General features: G+C 47.8%; 1 long non-coding RNA gene across 1 annotated transcript; it reads left to right on the top strand.

Moving 5' to 3' along the window:
• Window positions 1–45: 45 nt before the first annotated feature.
• On the top strand, window positions 46–21,197 carry LOC119256775 (uncharacterized). Its single transcript, XR_005127885.2, has 4 exons — window positions 46–135; window positions 974–1,171; window positions 5,030–5,147; window positions 20,762–21,197. It is a non-coding gene; the product is annotated as an uncharacterized LOC119256775 (long non-coding RNA).
• Window positions 21,198–22,706: the final 1,509 nt, after the last annotated feature.

The raw sequence follows: 22,706 nt of genomic DNA, 5'->3' as shown, positions 1-22,706 counted from the left end.
GGAGCTTAGGTTCTGGAACTCTCACTGGAAGTTCTGGCTCTAAGAATGGGGTTGCCCCTGTGGGGAGTCCTACTGGCCCGGGATACTGCCAAAGGAGGACCTGATGGGAACGTCACCCCATCCTAAAGCCTCGAGGTGGGGGACAGAAGCTATGTTTGGATGTTCAGCAGGCAGGATGATGGGAAAGAACAGTGCAGGAGGAGTGGATAGAAAAGGAAGAAAAAAGGGGCCTCCCCTGGTGGTGCAGGTGGTTGAGCACAGCGCTGTGAAGCTGTCCACAGGCTCTGCAGTGCCGGTTCGATCCCTGCTGGCCAGTGAGGGTCCCACATGTGGGGTGGACCTCTCCTGTGTCGCCCGCTGCTCCCCTCAGCAGTGTATTTCGTCAGTCTGCCTGTTCTGCTCCCCACTCTGTCTCTGGTGAATCCTCTCACCCTCCCACGCATCTGGCCTGTACCCTGGTTCTTGTATATATAAACAAATCTTTAAATAAAAAAAAAATAAAGAAAAGGAAGAGAAAGGCTTTCCTCTCACCTTGAGGAGGGTCTGAACACTCCTGTCTACTTTTAATCAGAAAGCTCTGCCTCTGAGGGTACCCTCCAGCACCTTTCATCCTCTCTCCTGCAAAGATCTCACTGCTCTCATGGTTAGTTTAAGAACTGTCTAGATGGAACAGGTAGAGATCTGGATGCTTGAGGACACAGGCCATTTTCTCAGAGTGTCCTCGTGGATATCCCTTAGACCCTGGTTGAAGGTCCCCCACCCTACAACAAATCTCACTTCTGCTTCTTTCCTTGTTTCCCCTTCCCCTTTATCCTTCCCCCAGTTTCCCCCATCTCTGCCCTGAAGCCCCTGTTCCTCCGAAGAGTTGCCCCTATGGGTCTGAGTCTTCTCCACTCATACTCTGCATGTTACTCGCCCCTGTGTCAGCCAACAAGCCAAAGGCACTTCCCTGAGCTTCTGTTTTCTTGTCTAGAACACAATGGAGCAGCTGGATGGCAGAGTCCCTGTAAGCCCTGACACCCTAGGACTGGACATACCTTCTTATTAAAACTTGGAGCAGGCATCAGAAGGAAAAAAAATTGCACAGCATCTGCACCGGGCCTCCCAACCCTTCCACCCCAGACCAGCTCAGGACAAAGGAGCAAACAACCACAGGACCACAGGTCAGAGGGTAAGACAGGGATGCACCCCAGGAATGTACGGATGGGGAGGCAGGCAGCAGGGGGATGAGATAAGGCTTCTACTCTCCCCTCTCCCTCAACTAGTCCAAATACTCCTGAGCTCTGAAAAATCCCCAAATGTTTCTGAGCCAAGAATCCCCCAAAGGAGTGGCTCAGCGTCTGGGGTTACAGAGACTTTGTTACTTCGGCAAAGCATACTACAAGCCATTTGCTGGTTTAATTTAATTATTTATGATAACACTTCAGAGTAAGAACTACACTTGTCAAAATAAAGGGGACTTTGTGCTGCAATGACCCAAATTTTATTGTTGCATTATTTAATGCACCGAAACCTGGTAATCGGCACCAGATCTCCCCGCAACTTGGGCAAATCAGCACCGTGTGAGGAGGACTGAAATGGATTATCGCTTCCTGGGGGAATTATTTTAAGCTTTCTAACAAAAAGGTGCTTTGCATCTACCTTCCTACCCGAGTCACCTCTCCTTCTTTCCCCCAAATGAACTGGTTTCTAGACTCATTTGATGGTTTTCCATTTCCTGCATGCTCTGGGGCCACCTTCCTTCCTTTGCACGTGTTGTCCCTTGCCCTGTGATGCCTTCCCCACCATCCATTAACCAAATCGTTCCCAAACCTATCTGCACAATAGGCTCCCCTGTTGAACTGAAAAAGAATCCGGATTTCTGCCATATACGCTGATGAACTACCACTGAGTTTAAATGTCAGTTCCCTGAGGGGTCACCCTCCCTGAGTCCCCTTCTCTGTGAGAGACTTTCTCCTCTGAGATTCCCTAGCACTTCGCTCCTTTCCTGATACCTTCTACTCCTGGGCTGGAAGGTCCTTGAAGGTAGGACCTTTATCCTTTACCTCTGCATGCGCGGCAGGACAGAGTGTCTGCCAAGGAGTCCAAAAAGTGTGTGTGTTTGTGTGTGGAGGGGTGGCGGGGAAGCTGCTTGAGTGTTGGGCAGGATTTTTTATTTAGATATTTTTAAAAGATTTGTATTTTTAAAGATTTATTTGTTTATGCATACAAGAACTGGGGTGTAGAACAGAGGTGTGGGGGGTGAGAGGATTCACCAGAGACAGAGCGGGGAACAGAACAGGCAGAGTGACTGAAATACACTGCTGAGGGGAGCAGCAGGCAAGTCAGGAGAGGTCTGCTGAACCATGTGGGTAGCTCCCTGGCTGGCAGAGGATCGAACTCATGCTGCAGAGGCTACGGACAGCTTAATAGTGCTGTGCTTAACCCCTTGGGCCACCAGGGAGGGTTGGGCAGGATTTTGAGGAATAGCTTGTGAGAGTTATACAGAATCAATCCAGAGCACTAACTCCTGTCCTCACCCAGCACTGGGCCTCTCCTTCCCCTCTGATGCCTGCAGGGACACATCTTCCTTTAGCAGAAATGGCCTTTTGGGGCAAAAAACCTTTGAAGACATGAAATTCTTGGCTACACTATGATGTGCTTTGGGAGATGTGAATTCACAGTGGAGTATAATGGGCGTGTAATTGGGCCTCACTGTTCACAGCAAGCCTGTCAAGACTAGCTTCGAATACTAACTCCTTATTAATGACCCTCCCCCAAATCCCAATGCTCACAGGCTCTCTCAGTGCCTCCTTGGCCCCTGCCCCGCCATCATTCACAGCAGTGACAGTGGTGATGGCAGCTCAGGTGACCCGCAGCCAGATCTAGTGATGGAAGCCCACAACAAGGATGGACTCTTCACATCCATCCATCCATACCATCATTTATTGCTAAGTCAAGAGGAAGCTACAAATAGAAAAGAAAAGGTGGGGGCAGACTTGGTCTCTGCTTTTAAGGAGCTGCCATTGCTCCAATCTTACTCTCCATCCTCAACATTCCCTCTGCAATAAGAACCACTGCCCACTGTGTGGATGAGTTCTGCGGTCCCTTCCTACTCTGGTCCAGGTGGGCTTGTCCAGGAGGTTCTCCTAATAAAGAGACTTCTGGGGACCCAGAGTCTGCAAATTGATGGCTTCCTGGAGGCATTTGCTAAGGAAACAGGAATTTTCAAGGCAAAAAGAAAGTCATAGAGAACCACCCAAACCCATGACTATCAACTCTGGCTGCACCTTAGAACCCCTAGGGATAGAGAGAAGGGGGGTTATGGTGGCTTCTGAGCCCCAAGTGAAATCAGGTTTCTGAGAATGGGGTCTTGGACAGTAGTATTTCCCAAGATCTCCCCAGATGACCCCAATGTGCAACCAGGATTGAAAACCATTGATCTAACAGATTGGCCTATTCTACATTGGTGAGACCTGAAGCCATGAGGTACTCAGAGCAGAGACACACATAGGGAACCAGTGACAGATGCTGAAGTCCCTGCCTTCCTCGATGCTCACCTGCCTCTCTTCTCTGTGGAGGGTTCGTTCTCTCCACTCACCTCCAAGACCATGGGCCCGATGTCCTTGGAGACGCATCCTGAGGGCAGATCCTAAGTCTTCCTGGCCTCTGGTGCCTTGGTGTGTCTTTTCCCAGTGCCTAGAGGCAGAAGGGCAGGCGGGTATCAGGTGAGGCTGCAGCCTTCAGTGCAGGGGTTTTCACCAAAGTCGATGTGGATTGTTTGTCTTAAACAAACAGGGCTTGTTCCAGGAAGGCGTTTGTCTGCACGGAGCAACTGCGCCATTCATCACGGTAGCTTGGGGGCTGAGGGCAAGAAGTCAGCCTTCCAGGGCCTGGGCACATAGGGAGGGTACGGGGCTGTTCCCCAAGGACCAGGCTGGAGAAGATGTCAAGAAAGCTAACAAGCAAGCGGACAGCTGCAGCTTGTTAAAGAGCGCCCGGGCCCATTGTAACTGAGACCTTTCAATATACATTGCAGTCAAATAAACAGCATCCTCCTGCCCAATGGCCGGTCCCTCCAGTGCCAGGTCTGTCCAGCCCAGCCCACCCAGCTACTCCTCTCCCTCCATGCCACCCATCCTTCTTGATTGGAAAAGAGTAAATTACAACTGGGAGAGATGGTACAATCAGGTTTTATGACTACTCCCTCCTGCCTCCCTCTAGATAGAAACAGCTATAACCCCATACGAAATCTGCCACTCCACTTAGGTCCCTGTGAGTTTTAGAAAATCCAAATGGCACTGTTGGTCCCTGGAGAACCTCTATAGGACACATTACCTGTAATGTGGTTAGAAGCTGGTTAGAACCTTCCTGTAACGGCAGGAAGGGACACAGAGCAGGTTGTCTATGACTGGGCAGATGGGGTAAAGGAGGAGAGAGTTCTGGAGCCCCCAGTGGTTTTTGCAGGCTTTTATTGGGATTTACCAGGTACACAGCAGGCAGGGGTGCTGGGGGGCCGGGAGGCTGGCAGGCCTCCCAGCCCCCAGCAAGTTTTCACTCTTCCTGGGCTCTCCAGCACTCTCTCTGCTTCTCTCATGGTTCTTCTGGCAACCCCGTGACGCTGCCCTTATAAGCCCAGTCTCTCAGCACAGGTGTATTCACTTACACATGCCCACACCCCACTCCAGGTGCCCACCATCAGGCATGCATTCAGGATCACAAGGATCCATCACCAATCCTCATGGCGGGAGGGCAGAAAAGCCTGAAAATCACTTACCCTACACTTCCAAAGCCCCTGAGACCTAACCTGGAATGCCTCGCCACTACTTCTCTGCTCCTACTGTCCTTTCAAAACCTACCTCAGAACTCATCACCTCCAGGAAGCCTTATCACACTGGCTAGGCAGAGCTAGTTGCCTATTTTCTCCTCTGCGAATGTCTGGTGAGGGCTCTCGGAGGCAGTAAGCCCAGGTGAATCTAGGGGTGTGCGTCCTATGCCATACTGAGATCCTTGACAGTAGGGACCAGTTTTTATTTGTTCTGATCCCTAGAAACTAACACAGTGTATGATGCCTGGGAGGCCTCAGTACGTGTGTGCTCTACTCAGTGCCTCAGATGATCCAGAAGCAACCAATGCTGCCAAGTATATATATGTATATACAAACCAGGGTAAGTAGAAAGAGACATTGCTGCCTAAGGGGGCCCAGTATTTCCAGTCAGTTCCAGGAAGCCCAGGTGGTTCGCAGGCTTCCTAAGCATCTCACACATGTTGGCTGTTCCTCAGGCAACTTCCTCCCCGACCATGCCAGACCCCTCCCAAGCCAAGATCCAGGTCAGCAGCTTCAATGTAGTCATGCTCTGTCCCTTTGACCTGCACTGGGTCTGCAATGCCAAATGCCCAAGCTCAGTCAATCCTGCCACCTTTTCCATTTGTCTCCTGGCCTTACAGCCCTACAGAAGCAAAGTGCACAGGACTCAGGGTCATGCTGTCCAACAGATTACCTCTCCTTTCTTCCTCTGAACACTCAACCCTGGCAACATTGGCTCTTCCCAGCATGGGCCGAGTCTGCTGTAGCTCAGAAACTCTGCAGAGTGCAGCACAGAACCTGGTTCACTGGGCTGATGGTGCATATGCTTACCATATAGAAGCACTCAGCTGAGAGACTAGGACACAGATACTGTCCCCTTACTAAACCCTTATGGCTGTGTCTGCTGGGAAACACCCTGTGCTTTTTCTCTAATCACACAGAGGTATTTCGATGGTCCTGCTGATACTGAAGTCCTACCTTGTGGAACAAATAAATGAATAAATCATTTCAACCTGCTCTCTAAATCTTAGCCATAGCAGATAAGGGCAGACTTCCCCTCTGGGTACCTGACTTGACCCAGCCCTACTCCATGCCACTGCTGTTTCTCCATCTACCCTACTCACTCTGTGCTGTGAATAGAAAGTGTTCTTTCTATTTCCACCAAGCCAAACCACCTCTATCGGGACACTCAGCCCTCCCCGCCAGTTCACTACCCCAAGAATCCATACTCCCCTTTTTCCTCTTTGACCTCCCCCTTCTTTCATCATTCTTTTTATTTACTTTTTAAAATTGTGGTAAAATAACACAATCAACCATCTAAGCCACTTTTATGTGCACAGCTCAGTGGTATGAAATACATTCACATTGTTGTGCAACCATCACCACCATCCCTCTCCAGACTTTTTTTCGTTTTCTAAAACCTCTGTGTCTATTAAGCAAAACACCCCATTCCCCCCTCTATTCCCCCCTCCTCCCACTCTCATGGCAACCACTATCCCACTTGCTCTCTATGAGATATTCCAAGTACCTCATAAAAGTGAACTCACATATAATGTGCCCTTTTGTGACTGGCTCATTTCAACTAGCTCAATGTCTTCAAGATTCACCCATGTTGTAGCACGTGTCAGACATTCCATCCTTTTCTAGACTGACTAATATTCCATGGGGTGCATGTACAATGTTTTCTTTATCCATTCATCTGTTAGAGAACACTAAGGTTGCTTCCGCTGTCTCTCTATTGTGAATAATGCTGCTGTGAGCATAGGTGTCCCCTCCTTCTAAATATCCTCTTTAGCATCACCTTTATCCTTTCCCTTTGGTAGGAAATCCACACAATATTCAACTGCCACAAAGCCTGAATTCTCCAGATCAATCCCAGTTACATTTAATTTTTTCCTGTTGTTCCCACAAGTCACAGAAGAGTCCCAGAAATTCCAATAAATTTTCTCCTTCTATGTCTTACATCCGAAGGAGACACACAAGTCCCTTAGAAGATCTTGACTTTTTATTCCGGAAACTTCATTACTTTCAAAAGTTCCTCCCACATTAAATAAAGAACAACATCTTTGCTTGGCCCCGCTGCCTCCAGATACCATCTCTGTCCTTCCAGTTACTGCCAAACCTCTCTGAGTTCCCCACGTGCTTCTTCCGCTGCCTCACCCCCTGCCACTTGCTTAATGCCCTGCAATCTGGCTTGGCTGTACAACTGTTTGAATCCGTTCTTGCCAAGGTCACCAATGACTTCTTTTCTAAACAAGTTTCAATTGTTCTATCTCTTGATTATCAAATAAACGCTTCATTGTAGGAAAAATTGGCAGTAGCACACAGGAACAGAAAAAGCAGAAAAAACCCATCCATCATTCCACCACCTCAGGGTGCCACTATGAGCATTTTGGCATCCTTCCTTCCAGTCTTTTTTCTTTATTCCCACAATTTTCTTACATTTTACCACCTTCATCTTCCCTGGTCCCTGTATCATTTAATAACATGGAATAGTTACCTCTTCATGAAACTCTCATGTGGACTGCTGCTCTGGTTTCTGCTCCAGTCCTACCACCCATTTCTATAGAGAGCTGCTCTTGTCGCTGAATTTTACCAGGAGTTAAATGGTGGTTGAGTTGAGGTTTCCATAGTGGTGCCAGGACCCTCCCTGAAGGCCAGGGCACCTCACTATCAGAAGTCAGGTTACCCCTACTCACTTCTCTGCCTGACAAACTCCCATCATCCTTCAAATCCTTATTCAGATGTTCCCTCTTCCTGACTACTGCTGGCAGTAAGTACTGCTCTTCCCTGCTTCCCCTCAGTGTGTGGCCCATCCTGAATTGCATAAGCAGCCACCTTGACTTACAAAGATCTGTTTATCTGATGGCGTCCCTCCCTAGAGTTCCTTCAGGACAGGGACCCTTTACTACTGATCCTGTATTTCCTGAGTCCAGTGGAAAGTCCCCTGGCCAGTTTGAAGCTCAGAGAGAGACACTGACTTACCCAAGACTACACAGTCCAAACCTACCAAACCCCAGGCCTTTGTGAACCCTGGTTCTGACTTCTTTCTATAGCACCACAGTGGAACCATGGTCAGGCAATATTAAGAAGGGTTATAGAGTGTGTACCAGGAAACTCAGTTTCAAAGGCAAAGGACACAATACAGGGATTGGTAAGGAAGGTGAAAGGAAGTGAGGAATGACCAGAACCACATTTGTCCCTGAAGCTGGCAGAGATGTAGGCCTCACTGCCCTGTCACCCCGCTCACCAAGAGGAACCACTGTCTCTGCCTCACTCCAGTTTCCCAGATTGGAACTCCATAATCCCCACTCTGACATTTCCACCAGAAAGCCCTTCCCTAAATAGCACTGCACCTCTCTTCTCCAATACTTTGGTCCAGATAGGTAGAAGAGCCCAGGATCCTACTGCTACACGAAGGGCAGAAACAGAGGTGAGGGAGGGAAGGAGCCGCTGTGATTAGGAGATGCTGGAAGAGTCACGGAAAAGGAGCCAGCAATGAGTAGGATTTGGCGTATATTTTTTAATTGTTTTAATGCAGGAAGGAAATGGCACAAGCCAAAGTATGGAGGTGAGCTAATACAGGGCGCTAGACAGGAGCTAATCAGCCAGCGCCTCCAGGGCTGACCCTCCTGTGCTCCCAGGATGGCTCTTGAGTCACCCTCCCAACTTCCTTCCCAGAGATAAAGCTGCTCCCACAACCATTATGTGGGTACTTGTTCTGTCCTTGCTAGTTCTATGACCATGGCAAGTCAGGTGTGTTTCCTCATCTGTAAAACAAGGATTATGATGCCCACCTTAGGAATTTGGGGGCAAGGATCACATGTAGTAATCTTGAGCAGGTAGCAGCTGCTCAGTAAGCAGTAAATAGCATCAACCTCATCATTATTGTTATCTTAGGAACTATCATGTCACACATAAACAGTCCCCCAGAAACAACCTAATTATTGGAGGGGTTCAGTAAGCTTTCCTTATCCCTACCCTTTGTTACTTCTAGTTTTGCTGCAAAGAGGTAGAATTGGAGGATCTTCTATCTTGAAATAAACCTTGAGCAAAGTATTTCAACTCAGTGTTCCCACCTGTAAAATGGGGTTAGTAACCCCTTCCCTGTAGGCTCATTGGGAGAATTCACGAGGCACATGTGTTAAAGCCCCTGCCTGTGCATCCTAGGTCCTCAGTGATTGGTGGGAAATCTTTGCCTTCCTTCTCAGTCCCTAAAGCCTAGTTGCAGCCCAGGCTGGGCTGCGGGTCAGGGTTGCAGGGAGGTGGGGTGGGGTGGGGTGGAGCCAGGGACCAGAGCTGAATGCATAAATAACCACCCTTCCCAGTCTCGCTTCAAAAGTCCTGGTCTCCAACCCTTTAATCATGAAGCTGCTCTTCCCTGGCCACCCTCCAGGGCCTGCCCGCCCACTTCCCATGCAGAGGAACTCCGGTGAGGGAGCCCTGGATCTTTGCAGCCTGCCTGCTTTGCATGGCATGCTTGCTAATAGATCCCAGGAACCCAGGGGGCTGCCTCTCTGCTGACTCACCCCATACCCTACATCCCCCACCCTACCTTGTAGACTCAATTCTGGGATCCTCATGGCAGCCCCTCTCTGATCAGGCCTAGCCTTCAGCCTTGCCAGGCTGGAAAATGGGTTTGATAAGACAGTGCCCTCTGCTCCATGGTGACCACATCTTTCAAACTAAAGCACAAGTCCCCAAGGTCTAATAGTTCTTAGTGTTCTCATGGGACAATGGAAACCTAATATTAGAAAGCGAGCCAGTCTCAGAAAATCCAGGACATGTGTTTGCCATGTTGATTACCAGCCCCCCTCACTGCAGGCCAACCTCTTTTTAGGCAAGGCAAAGTATTCCTTTGGGAACAGGAGTGAGAAGTATGTTAGGGCTGGGGTGGGGGGAAGGGATTGCATATGAAATCACATTTGGCAACTTCAGTCGTATTTTTAATGCGCTAATGGAGTTGGCTTCTCAAAGAAAAGACCCAGTGATTCTTTTTCATATGGGAATGAATTCATATGGGAAAGAGTTCCAATATGAGGAGCTATTTTTAGGTTTGGATATAGTGGATTTGCTTAAAGTGAGGCACACCAGCATTTAGTCTGCACCGCTTTCATTTGAGGTTTCCTTCTCGGAGGATCCTTGGTGTTGGAATCCAACTGCCAGTGCTGTCATTTGCACACCTCCCAAATGGAGGTGAGGTGCAGGGTGGCATGTAAAATAGACAGCACCTGGGCATCAGCACCAGTTGAGTTGAAGTTTGAATTTTGACTCTATTATTCCCCAGCCAGGTAACCTTACATACATTTGGGCTGTATTTGCCTCTGAGCTGAGACAGAACGGGAGGGTAGCAATATTCTTCCCCAATAGATCTGGTGGGAGGATTAAATCAGGTCACGTTCATAAGTCACTGAGCATTCAGTGGGGCACAGGAGAGAGAGGCCTCGAGACCCCTCCCCCCAGGACTCTGCCTTCAGAAGTTCTTAAAAAATAACATCTGCCAGCTTAGGGAGCACATCTGCCTGCTCCCAGCACACCATTAGGCCCTGCTAACCTGAGCACATCCTGCTTTTGTAAATCATCTTAACCAGGGCTTCCCTTATCCCAGATGCTCCCCTCCTCCTGAGTTCTGAGCTCTGGCAGACAATGAAGCTGCAAGATTAAAGCAGATGAGGCACCTTAGTGAGAACCTCCTGCTGATCGCTGCCTCTTACCCCTAGCCATAGCTCCCCATGGCAATGTCAGAGCTACAGAATCCTAGACTCCTATGCTGGGCATGTCCTTAGGGTATGTTTCCAGCTACCAATAGTACCAATGGGCAAACTGAGGCAGGGCAGCATCGCTTATTTAAGGTCATATAGCTGGTTACTGGCAGAAGCACAAGAGTCTGATTCTTAAGAGATGCGGAATGCCCCCTCTGTCTCTCCCAGCTCCCCCTGGAGGGCTGCAGATCTGATCACCCTGAGAGCCTGCGTTCCACCAGCAAGGACTATGTCCCTCATTAGGCCACACCCAGAGCACTGAGTAAGTGGTGTTAGCTGATGGCTGACAGAATTCCTCACAAAGGAAGATTTTAAAAGAGCACTGGAAGTCTCCTGGTTTTCCATCCTTGTCTTTGGGAGGCAGTGTGGTGCCGGAAAACAAGACAGTTGGGTTCTGTAAAATTCAATGAGTTTATGTACACAAAGCGACCGGCAGGGTACTGGGCTCAGGGCAGGTGCCTGAGAGTAGAAGCCATTATCTGAAATATTAGCCCTGATTCTGCCACTGTGTGACCTTGGGACTGCCAACAAACCTCTGAGAGTCTGTTTTCTGGAACAACCCATATCCAACCTACCTCCCAAGGGAAACCAATTGTTCAGGGGACTTTGAAGGGCAGGAGACACTGAGATGAGCTTAACTACAAGTTCAAGAATGAGCTCACACTGACAGAGACAACAGAGTCAGGGAGAAAACTACTGGATGGAGAAAGAGGGCCCTTTGTGGTGGCCCCTAAAAACAAAGCCCTGAAGCTCCTAAGTACCCACAACCTCCATTGTCACCAAGCAGTGGGGTCCCCAGGGGCATCTACTGCTTGTCCTGCCTGCAGTGAGCCGTTATTTAATACTCATGCAGCCCTGGTGGGGTTTACATTGTTCCTTCAGATGAGAGTCAATTTCCTCCAGGTCATGTAGGTTGAGGGTGGAGAGGCCAGGTTAAATGCCAACAGGCCGGGTTCCTGACAGATCTCTGTGAGTCAGAGACCTGAGGAGATCTTTCAGATCCTCCTCACTTCAGAGAGCTGTCCTCATCCCTACCTTGTGCCCAGTCTCACTGCCCAGAACCTCACTACCTCAGGAGGATTTCCAGCAAGTGGGTGTTCTTACCAAGACTCAGGAGCAGGACTTAGCCTGGATCCTCAGATACCTCCAGTAATAGATGTTTGTAAAATTTCAGAAATCATGTACAAGCCTATGTGCATTTGTGTGTGTGTGTGCGCGCGCGCGCGTGCACACACAAAGCTGCTCTTTTCTAAGGAGAAGGCTTGAGTTCTCCTCAGATTTTCCAAAGGTCTGTGGCCTGTACAATTAAGCTCAGCGACCCTCTGTAGGCTCATGTCATTATCCCTCAGCCCTGACACTGGAGAGCCCCTCGAACTCCAGGTGAGACAACGCAGGCTGAGCACCTTAACTGCTGGAGGTGGAGAGAGAGAAGGTTCTAATTCCTTCAGGATTCAGAGACACCAAATGCTACCTTGACAAGAGTCAACTCCCTGGTATAGGCTGTTTCCTTCTGCTCTGTCCTCCATGGAGCTGGAGGAGACTGGGGAGGCAGGCGAGTCCATTAGGGAGAAATGGGAACAGAGTGCAGCCTGGGATTTGGACTCCTGGAGACGTCCAGGGTGGGGCGTGATATGAGATGAGCAGCTGGTCCTGGGCTGTGGGCGCTGACAGAGCAGAGAGGAACTGCCCTTCCCCCTCAGGTCTGGGATGAAGAGGAGTGAGTGACAGCAGCAGGTCCAAGCCAAGTGGCCTGATGGGGCTCTCAGGCCTCTTCAGCCACCAGAGAGGCCCCGGAAATACCAGGGCTGGGAGGGGCGGCTGAGGGGGAAGGGGCAACAAAGGTCTAACCCCCTATCACTTGGGTCTATGCCAGACCATCCTTTTGAGACCTGGCCACACTGGCTGCCACTCTCAGGCACCCTTCACTGCCATAAGACCCCTGCCTCTCCCCTGCTAGGCCCAACTTCCTCTCCTATCAGGCTCCAACACCATACTCAGAAAGACCTTGTATGTTTTTCAAATTAATGCAATTAAGAGCATTAAAGTTTGTGAAAGATAGAGTTTTTCATTTTCCTTTTATTTGATTAGAGAAATTCCCACTGCACAGTTCTTCCAAATGAAACCCAGACCCCAGGCCCATTGTTCCGGGGGCTTCCATGAGAATGTGTTACCTTTCAATCTCACACACTAATGTGTTTAGCGTTACAGTCCCCCCCGGGCGGCTGCAGGAAGGATCTGGAGCCTTGATTAAAGCGTCCTTTGCCGGGCAGGAATGTGGGCTCCTCCACCCCAGAGTCACAGCGGTGCTGGGTGTTCGCCGGCAGATTCTAGACTCACAAGGCCGGCTGGCCAGGACTGGGCTCATGGGCAGTTGGGCCTGGCTGTAATTAGGTACTTTTCCCTCTCTCTTGACTTTCCTCTCAGAATCTCCTGCACCATCACCTCTAGCCCAACACGCCCACATGCAACAGCACGAAACTCGCCCATATGGACACATGCATGCACGTGCACACAGACATACACACATGCCTTTCTCTCCACCCCTCTTTATTGTTTTCCTCTCCTTTTCCCCCCCTCCTCTTTCCTGTCTTCAGTACCCCAGCCGCTGGGCTTCCTGGCAGTCTTTCCATGATCAGCCCTGTTCAGAGGCTACAGTCAAGAAATCGCACTGATCACTGTGCTCCAGTCCTGGTCGAAGCTCCAAGGTGAAGAGCAGAATTAGAGCCAAAAGTGAAAAATTGATTAGTGGAATATGTAAGGAAGGCCTGGGAGGGAGGGAAGGGAGGGTCATAACCCTTGTTAAAAAATGTAACTAGTGCCAAATTTAAACAGGATGTTAAGTCTACACCCCTCCCACCCCAAATCACCAAAGGCTCTGTGCTGGGAGGCCCAGGTTCCTTCCTCTTCCAACTGGGGCAGCTGACTGGTCCAAGCCCCAGGGTGGTCAGGCTAGGCTGTCTGCGTTCTGCCAATCCCCTAGGACAGGACTTCCTGCCTGGTGGGACATCCCTGTCCCAAGGGTTCACTTCCTACAGACCTTTAACAGCCCCAGCCAAGGTCCTAAAAGACATTGCCAGGACCTGGCCCAAATCAGGCAAAACTGAAAAACAATATGGTGAATGAGCTGGAATCCCAACTAAAAATAAGTCTGTCAACTCTCAGAGGCCAGGCTCCTGTCACTCCTGGATCTCAAGGAGCTGAGAGGAAGGCTTAGAAGAGAAACTTGATCCAGCTTCACCCTCACTCCAAAGCTCCTGGACCCTGCTGCATTCCCAGATGCCTCAGAGTCACTCCAAAAACATCCACGAAGGCCCACGCCTTGCAGGACACAGAGGACTCTGGATTGGTTCAGAGAGGAGTACTTTCCTTTCCAGGATGGTTGAAGTTGGGGACTTAATCACTTCAGGTTATTCTGATAACATTTTCTATGGGACATGTGTGCCCAAACCCCTCAGACCCTAACCTGGACTGGCAGGCACTGCCCACACTTGCAATTTAAACAAAACAAAACAAAACAAAACAAAAAAACCCTGACCCCATCATGCTAAGAAAGAGACTTAACCTAGAATGAACATTCTCTTGTCATTGCCCTTCTAGGCCTCTGCAGTGCTCTGCATCTGATTGCTTTGTGCTTAACTCCTAAGTAATTCACATGCAGAGATTTGTTTTTTAAGAAGTCTCCTCTGTGGAATCTTCCTGTAGAGGCAGGGAGGCAGATGCCTACTTGAGGCAAGGGGAGACTGAGACTGCATTAAAGCTCTGGCAGAGGGTGGGAGGAAGCAGGAGGCCTGGAGGGATCTCACCTGAGCTCTGCCTCATTTTTTCTATTCAGTCCCAGAAGAGGAAAATACCCCCACATGGGCTGGGAAAGTTGGGGAACTGATTTGCAAGGCTAAGTGAGGGGAGTTCACTGTCCTTTTGTTCATGCAGACACTCACTCAGGCAATACTTGGCCGATGAGATAAATCCACCTACACCTTTAAGCTGTACCTCCCCACGCAGGGCCCAGAAGGTCTAACCCTTGGATCAGTCCCAGGGTTCTGCCGCAAACATCTGCCAGGGCCAACAGCCCCCAGGGAGCAGATACATAATGTGAACTGCATTTGGATGAAGAAGTAGTTGGAGAAGGCAGCGTGAGGGAATCTGGATTGCAGTGGAAACTGCTCAGGAATTTGGCTTCATGTCTAAGTTGATTCTTCCTAGACAATCATCTTAATGTGGGTATCTCCCAGTTACCCATGCTGCAGGGAAGGTTGGGAGGGGGTGGATGATACCAAAGGTGAATAATCCAGAGACTATTTCTGATTATTCCTGTTGGACTTCACCATTTGGCTGTTTTTTTCCCCTGCTGGGAAACATGCTTCCCTAAGCAGGATTTTCTTGACTATTTTTCAAAATTTACTCATGATTTCCAACCACGAACAATGCTTCCCCAAGATGACTAGACTTGGCTTTATCCTGAGCTCCATTCAAACCACAAAGACAGAAAAGCAGGGGGTGAGGATGGGGATTAACTGAGATGGTATTACAGGGAATATATCCTTATTAAGTGGTCAGCACTGGCTGTGGATAAGCCTCAGGGTAAGGAATCTACCAGGGGAGATTTTAGCCTAGTTTTGGGATTTGGGAACTAGTGTCTGCCTACCCTATGCCCTGCAAGGACATGGCCACAGGCATGCTAACACTTTAGTGGTAGATTGGTTAAGAAGGAATAAACTCAAATTGTATGGGATTGGGGAAAGGATCATGGCCCAGGTGACAGGTTGGCTCCCCAGGGAGGTGATGGACTAGTAGGAGCCTGATCACAAAGTCCTAGGGGTTATGGAAACCTCAGTCTAAGCTAAGTCAGCACCCATGTTCCTATAGAACTGCCAGCACAGAGGCTAAGAACCACACAGGGCCCAGTGCCTGTACCCTGAGGCACCAAGGTACAGAGAGAGGATGGGACAAGGATTCTTAAGCCCCAATTTAGCTCCAAAAGTCACTGCAGCAAGGATTCTTTTGAGTTTCCATTTTCATGGAAATGAACCATCTTATCCCAGAACAAGGGGTAGGGGTGGGAGGGATGAATTCCCTTTCCTTAATACTGATGGACTAAATCCCTTCTACTTCTTGCTTTAAAAAAGGAAATCCAAAAGCTATTGCCATTTGCTCTGTTGGGTGCCGAGTGAATAAATCCAGAGTCTAGGTTGTTTGCAGCTCTGCCTGGGCCCCAGTAGAGCTGCCTCAGCCATCCTCTGTGGTTGTCAAGGGGCTTGGGAAGAACCAGAGAAGGGCAACCTGACTTAGAAGAAACTGATCTCTTTGAAGAGGAGGCTGGAATTTTATTTAGGTAAAAGCCTGGGTGTCCTCAAGAAGAGTTTCACAAAAAACTGTCTGGCTAGCATGGTGCTAAAATGCAGCACAGACCTGTTGCACTCAACATCTGCCATGGGGGTGTCATCTGTGCACACGCCTGCAAATCCTTAGCCTGGTGTTCAGCACCAACACAGCATTGACTGAACTGAGCATTCCCTCTGTGCTAGGCATACTCCCTCACTAACAATCCTGAGAAGCATTAGCTCCATTTTTCAGAAAGTGAGCTAAAACTCTAAAGAGGTTAAGTAACCTCTTTTAGGTAACATAAATAATAAATGGCAGAAGTAGAATTTGAACCCACTAAACTGATTTTTGAGATTTAGTTCTTCATTTCTATCTTAGGCCATGCCTTATTTGGGTTCTGCTCCACCTTACCAAACTTTTCTCCTCTGTTCCTTAAGTGGTCATTACAGTTCAGCCGCATAAATGCACCTGGTCCTTGCCTTTCTCCTAGACCATCTTCTTGACCTAGTATGCCCCTCACCTTGACCTCCAACTGTTACAGGGCAGGGAGAGGGGCACCCCAGATCCCGCAAACCTGCCAACTCTAAATGGGTTCTGCTGCATCAACACAAAACATATGAGACTTTAATGGGAAGGAACTATAATACAATTAGGAAACAATACAGGAAAGGCAAAGAATATAGTTTCTAAATCAAGCACCCAAAGTTACCCATTCCCTCATGGGTAAAAGTCTACCCAAGCAGAATTGACCCAGAACAAGGCCCCAAAGCCTGCCCCAAGTCTAAATCATCTTCTAGTGGGGACCCACAGAAAAGGATAAGAAACAACCACACAAGTCTGGAAGGAAAAGAGCAAAATCAAAATCAAGACAAAAACTGCCATTGTCACCTCCCCACGGGTCTCTTACCCACATCTGTGTCACCCAGTCCAAGACCAAAAGGCAAGCACAGTTTCTTCACGTGTCTTTCGGCTCCATGTGCCTCCTCCAGGTCTCTTTCTAGCTCTTCATCCTGCTTCCTTTCTTCCTCAGTCTCCTCTGCAGCTTCTCCTCTTCCTGCTCAGCTTCATCCTCCCTTGGGTGGGACAGGAAACCTGGAACCTCCCCCTTTCCTGGGGACCACCCTGTTACACAACTCTGACCTCCAGCATTGCCACAGTGTGCCAAAAACACTTTTCCCTCTTCTGGGCTTCTTGGCATTTTGTTGACCTTTATAATTCTCCAAGAGCACCCCCAGACCCATGGCATCAGCATCAGATCCTGCCTGTGACCTGCTAAATCAGGACTCTGGGAATGGGGCCCAGCAGTCTGTGGTTTATTTAATAAGACCTCCAGGTAATTCTGATACAAACTTAAGTTTGAAAACCAGTGAGCTACCTCTAGTTTTTCCAGACCCTATCAGTCTTGGTGACCATTAAGAATAAGGTTAACACTTCCTGAGGTCTTTGACACCTAGGACTCACCTCATCTGGTATATTATAAAGTGATCCCAAGAGATTAATAATGAAGTGGGCAAAGATATTTTGGCCTCTGCTGTTGTTTTCCACTCCAAAACTTGGCAGCCTGTTCTGGAACAACCAACGAAAGTGACTGTTGCCACATAGATATTATCACTGTGACCCTCAGAACAAGCTGAACCAACACCTCAACCTCTGCTTATCTATTTCAGATGGGGCCCAATCTGTGAGCTCTCCATTAAAATTAGTGTGTATGCCCCAAAAAGCCTCCAGGATTTATTGGTGAACTACCTGCTTCGCTCTCTCCATCTCCTCCTTGAAGCGTCTCACTACACTCTATAGGCCAGTTCATAGCCCAGCCCTCATCCAGGGGATGGTCTCCCAAACCCATTTGTCCCAGAAGTGAAATCAGACAACTCCACCATTACTGCTAAATCTCCAACCTTGATTATGGTATTGTCTACTTCTCCCTTCAATCCTATCAGGTTTTTCTTTTTTACATATATTTGAAGTATTGTTTTTAGTTGTTATATGGTTGTGTTTTCCTTGCTTGATGAATTGGCCCTTCTACCATTATAAAATATCCTCTTTATCTCTGGTAATTTCTTCACCTTGAAGTCTCTTTTACCTAATATTTATATAGCTTTTGAATGTATATCAATTTTCATTCATTTTCAACTTTACTTTCAATTTATCTGTGTCTTTGTATTTAAAGTACATCTCTTGTAGACTGCAAAGGATTAGGGCTTTTTTTTTTTCTCTTTTAATCTATCTGACAATCTCTGTCTTTTAATTGGAATGTTTAGTCCATTAACATTTAATGTAATTATTGATATAGTTGAATTTAGTTTTATTTACCCCCCTCTGTTTTCTATTTCTCTGTTCTTCCTTTCCTGTCTTTTTTTTTAATTTTTAGCATTCCAGTTAAATTTATCTATTGGATTTGTAGCTATACCTCTTTGCATTAATTTTTTAATGATGGCCTCAGGGATTACAATAGTCATCCTTAACTTTTTACAGTCCACTTAGAGTTACTATTTAGCAAACTATAGAAACCTTGCAACCACAGAAGTCTATTACTCCCTACCCCCATCCTTTTTGCTATAGTTATCATATGTATTTCATCTACATACATTATAAAACCCACAAGACAATGTCATAATTTTTGTTTCAAACAGTATTGTGAATTTTAGAGCAATTAAGAGGGCTTATTGCCAAAGGGAATGTCAAAATAGGGGAGGCCTTTCTTAGGAAACGGATTCAGCTCATTGTTAGAAAGTAGAAACTGAATATTTCAATATTCCTTCACTTCCTTTTCATGAAGGTGAGTTCTAGTTTCACAGGGCAGAAACACAGCTAATGCATCATTTATCTTGTTTTGTTTTTTTAAGAGTTTTGATTACGTCTCCTGAGACCTGATCATCAGCCCCAAGATCCTTTTCACTGCTTCCTAGAGATCCTTGGCATTCAGACATGATAACCTAGAACTCCCAGAGTAAATATGTACATTAAATCGCATTGGTGCCCTATATTCCTCTCTCTCTCTCTCTCTCATCAGAGGCATGTTCTCTCAGTTTTATTGGTTGTGTTTTCTTTTCTTACCTTTCCTCCTAAGTTAGAAATCCTGAAGGTAAGGAATCTAGTCTTAAGCATAGTTGGTGCTCAGACAACTTTGCTGAATGAGCAAATGAACCCCAAGTGCATTTCCTGGCACCTCTGAAGACAATTGGGCACAGAAGTGAAAGTGCGTGGGAAGAGAAGGAGGTCCATGTGTGTCTGCTCTGGCGTGGTGGGAAATAATTTCCAGGGGCAGGAGGTATAGCCAAAAACATCACTATGGATTGATGGGGGATCGCAGAGGGCCTGGGGTTGACTCTGATGAAATGTAAACGTGGGAGCTGAGATTGTGAAGGCTGCAAAATGGAATAGGGGAGGATACCAAGCCAGGATGTGTGGGTGGGACCAGAATTTTTAACATGCTCACGTGTACCTGGAGGAAGTGTGTGCTGGGCCACCCAGAGCTGCTGACACTGCAGCCTGGAGGGCTGAAGCTTTTTAGAGAAACCATTAGTCTAGTGACAGGGGGAAGAATGAAAAAGCTGCCAGGACCAGGGTAAGACAGGGCTGGTCCACTGGGTTGCGGGTCATACCATAAGAGAGGGCAGCAAGTGAAGATTATTCATCTGGGCACTTCCAGGACACACTGAGGAGTCAGGGTTCAAAGAGATGGAACTGAAGTGCATCAGAAAAGGCCCTTTGTCCTGGGACCTGAGTGTGTAGTTTAACCTAAGCCCTAGCAGGAAGAAGGGTGTTTTGGCACAGCAGAATCTCCCAGGGGTCAGGATAAAGGAGGAGGCCATAACTGGAAGGAGGTAAAACAGGGCGTACCTCTGAGTCATGCCCTCAGCCTGTGCCAAGTAATTGAATAACATGAGACCTGCAATACCTAATTTCATATGAAATGTGATAATCAAGTAATAGGGCAGATTTTTGCATGCGGCTTGTAGAAAAGCTGAGGAGAGATGGCACAGGAACAAGCCATAGCACGTTTCAGCCCGTAAGAGCCAGCTAGCCAGTCTGTGGGCGCTGCCAGCTGGGGTGAATGAAATGCCTGTTGTTCCAAAGCAGGGGAGAATGAGTGACCGTTATTTAGAGTAAGGAATTTATATCCAACATGGTGTGAGGTTAAACAAATCTGCCAGTGAGGCTTGACCTGTTATAATAACCTTAAGAGTCTGGGGCTCAGGCCAGGCGGGGGAGAGGAAGGCATGCATGTTCCCGAGAACCTACTATGTGCACATCCCCATCGCAAGCTGGCTGCCAGCGAAGGGCAATACTAGAACTTGCTGAAAGACTGAGGGCATTTCAGGATGCTTCGGTTGCTGGAATTTTCCTATTTTACAGCACAGACTGGATGACTCTTTCATGCATTGAACTTCCCTCTAACACCACATGGTAAGCACAATTACAAAAAGACTGTGAGCCTTTCCATTAGGTTTCTGGGAACTCAAACCAAGAAAAATGTGAACCCCAACTCCAGCCCCCTCCCCCAAATGGAAATATCTGAATACAATTGGCCCTTGAACAATGCAGGGGCCAGGAGATGCCAACCCCCCTGTAGAGTCAAAAATCCACATAAAACTTTTGACTCCCCCAAAGCTTAACTGCTAATGCCTGCTATTGACCAGAAGCCTTACTGATAACAAAAAATTGATTAACATTTATTTTATATGTCATATATTATATACTGTATTCTTACAAGTAAGCTAGAGAGGAGACATGTTAAGGAATCCTAAGGATGAGAAAATACATGCATAGTATTGCACTGTTTATTGGGGGGGAAATTTGAGTGTAAGTGGTCCTGTGCAGTTCAAATCCCTGTTGTTCAAGGGTCAAGTGTATTTAACAATGTATTTCTACTTCCATTCCACTCTAGCTGCAGTTTTCCTTGCCTACATCCAAGGTGACTGCCATTTCTAGTCGATTAAGAACCTCAATAAACCAGATCTTTGAAGAATTCAAAGCAGATTCAAACAACTCCTGAACTTCCTACAGGGGGAATTGGAGGCTCTGCCCCAGACCTTCCTCTCCTATGATGAGCCCTGGGCTGGTCAACAAAGGTGGAGAATTTCCTCGATGGATGATGATCCAGTTCTGTGAGGTGATCCTGCCCAACACAGGAGACAGCAGGGCTTATCCCATGTCTTTACAAATCAAGTCGCTCTCCCCTATGGGGCAATTCTGAGCTCAGCAAGTTCCCTGGTCAGGATCAATTGGTCAGTTTGCCCCTGTCTGGACTCTACAATGTAAAAGTTTCTGCCTGGACGCTGGAAGTTGAGGCAGGTCAATCCAGTTGAAATTCTTAAGCAGGGACTTTTAAAAGAAAGGAATGACCGAATTCCTGGTAAATAGCCAAACTACAGAAAGAGTCAACTACAACTTTATTAAACAACTAAAGTAAGCATTTTGCCTAATTACAGGTGTAAGGCATGGTTGTCTTTCTGGTTCCAGTGGCCCATCCCTGTTCCTCCAGGCAGGGGTAGGTAAGCCTCCTGCTGCCCCTGGCCCTTAACCCTCTCTCCACATTATCAGTTTCTGTCTTCTTCATCTGCCCATGCTGTCAGGTGCCTGGAGACCCTACTTCTGTTTTAATACTTGGTGATTCTATCACAATGCTTGACTGCTGGATTGGCACGCAGTTCACAACAGCTTTTCTGCTGTCCATTCTCAGCATCTCTCACGTTTCATCATATCACCCTCCACTGGCTTCTATTCTGTCCATCCCTCTGCTGGCCTTACACCCCCAACCACCTGAATCTAGTCTCTCAGGGACCCATCTCAAGGCTCTGGCCAGACTTGGCCTCCTTCAGGTCCCGGTTGCCCCGCTGCCTCTGCCTGTTGTGGGCCCCTGAGTTCAGGCAAGTGCAGCACTGTCTTTGGGACAGTGCTCGTCAGTCAAGTTTGGTGGTCAGGTTGACAGCCAGTGTTATTTAATGACATATAAACACATATTTTTGTTTCATTACTTATTAATCTTGCAATCACAGTTATATACCTTCATTGCTTTCCGGTTTATTGGCAAAAATATTCCTTCAGCATAACATTATCGCAATGACCATCCCAGGCATGCTGAGCTATTAACTCATCAGTTCCATCATTAGGAGTTTAAAAGCTAACCAAGTATTAGCATATTTTGTTCAACAGTTAGAATGATTAAAAGTGATTCATTATTAAAATATGATCATCAGTCTGTGCCTCTGCTCAACTCCCTGGGGGCTTTGCTGGTTCTTGCAAGTGGCCCCTGTGACAACTGGTCACACCCACAGAACTCTGACCCTTGGGGGATCCGGCCTTTTGCTTCTCCTTTGGCTTTGAATGTTCATATTGTGCCCCAGCACCCACTGCTTCCCGTGCCTCCTCCCGGTGGCTCTCCTGATATCACATGACCGTTGTGAGCTCACATATGCATGTCGCGCAGGCGTAGGTCGACGGGTGAGCTCTCCCCTGTAAAACAAAGGGGAAGATGAGAAATGTTCAATGTTTCTGAATCCTTTTTAGTGGGAAAACTCCAGGGTCACATTATATTTTCAATGTCTGGAGGGGTGGGTGTCTCAGTGGGGGCACACATCAGCAAAGCCTTCTGTGGGTGAGGGTAGCATGGTGAGCAGGAGGGCCTGCAATGGGCTTTGAGTGAGCACAAAGAATCCACTCTGATACTCACGTCCTCCCAGCAAGATAATTGGGGTGGACACTATCTCCATTTTACAGGTGCAGAAACTGAGGCACAGAGAGATTACCTGACTTGCCTCCAGTTACACAGCCCAGGGAACCAGGAGAACAATCTGGGTCTTCTGTGCTTCCAGCCAGGGGTGTCTGTGTGT

Source organism: Talpa occidentalis, unplaced genomic scaffold (genome assembly GCF_014898055.3).
Source record: "Talpa occidentalis isolate TD23 unplaced genomic scaffold, MPIMG_talOcc4v2.1 talOcc4.4, whole genome shotgun sequence".
NCBI lineage: Eukaryota > Metazoa > Chordata > Mammalia > Eulipotyphla > Talpidae > Talpa > Talpa occidentalis.
This window is presented reverse-complemented; position numbering and strand designations above follow the sequence as displayed.